The sequence below is a fragment of the Merops nubicus genome, unplaced genomic scaffold, assembly GCF_000691845.1.
Source record: "Merops nubicus isolate BGI_N331 unplaced genomic scaffold, ASM69184v1 scaffold19221, whole genome shotgun sequence".
In the NCBI taxonomy this organism is placed as follows: domain Eukaryota; kingdom Metazoa; phylum Chordata; class Aves; order Coraciiformes; family Meropidae; genus Merops; species Merops nubicus.
This window is the reverse complement of record NW_008589211.1, coordinates 15,799-16,459: the sequence shown is the minus strand read 5'-3', so window position 1 is coordinate 16,459 and position 661 is coordinate 15,799.

The following is a 661-nucleotide window of genomic DNA, read 5'->3' as shown; positions in this document are numbered from 1 at the left end:
ATGAAATGTCCCCTGGCCACGACTCAGCTCTGCTCTGCTCAGCATCACCAGCACCACGATGGCCCTGGAGCAGCCAGAGGCCAGGGGAGAGGACAGGCTGGGAATAAAACCCACAGAGCTGGGGGGGATGGAGCTGGAAGGACCTTTCCAGCCAGGGTGGCTTGCTCGGCTGTGGGGAACATTCTCCCCTCCTCCCCCTGGACACTGTGTTACCCCTGATCTCATCCCCTTGGCCAGGCAGCTGAGCTGTAGGTCATCCCTAAATGTCACTGCTGGGGGGCTGTGGGGAGCTCCCACCTGATAACTTACCCCCAGTGAGAGACAGGGGTTTTTGGTGGGTTTAGGTGCTGCTAAAGGGACAGCAGAGCAAGGAAGGGCCAGCCCAGAGCTGGGGCTGTGGCTGCAGCTTGGGATGCTGGTGCAGACCCAGACCTGGCTGTTGCCTTCTCCATCCCACCTGGGCTGGGGTCCCTGCTAGGCTTACCACTCCCTCCAGCTCTCCTGGGACACCCCTCAGAGTGTCCCTCCTGCCTTTCAGCAAGCCAGGGGCTGTCACTGCAGGCACCAGCTGGCTCTCCTGGGTGTCTGGAGAGGGCTCAGCATCAGCAGGACGTGGTGGCCACAGAGGGCTCCGCCTGCCATGGCTCCCCACCCGCAGGAA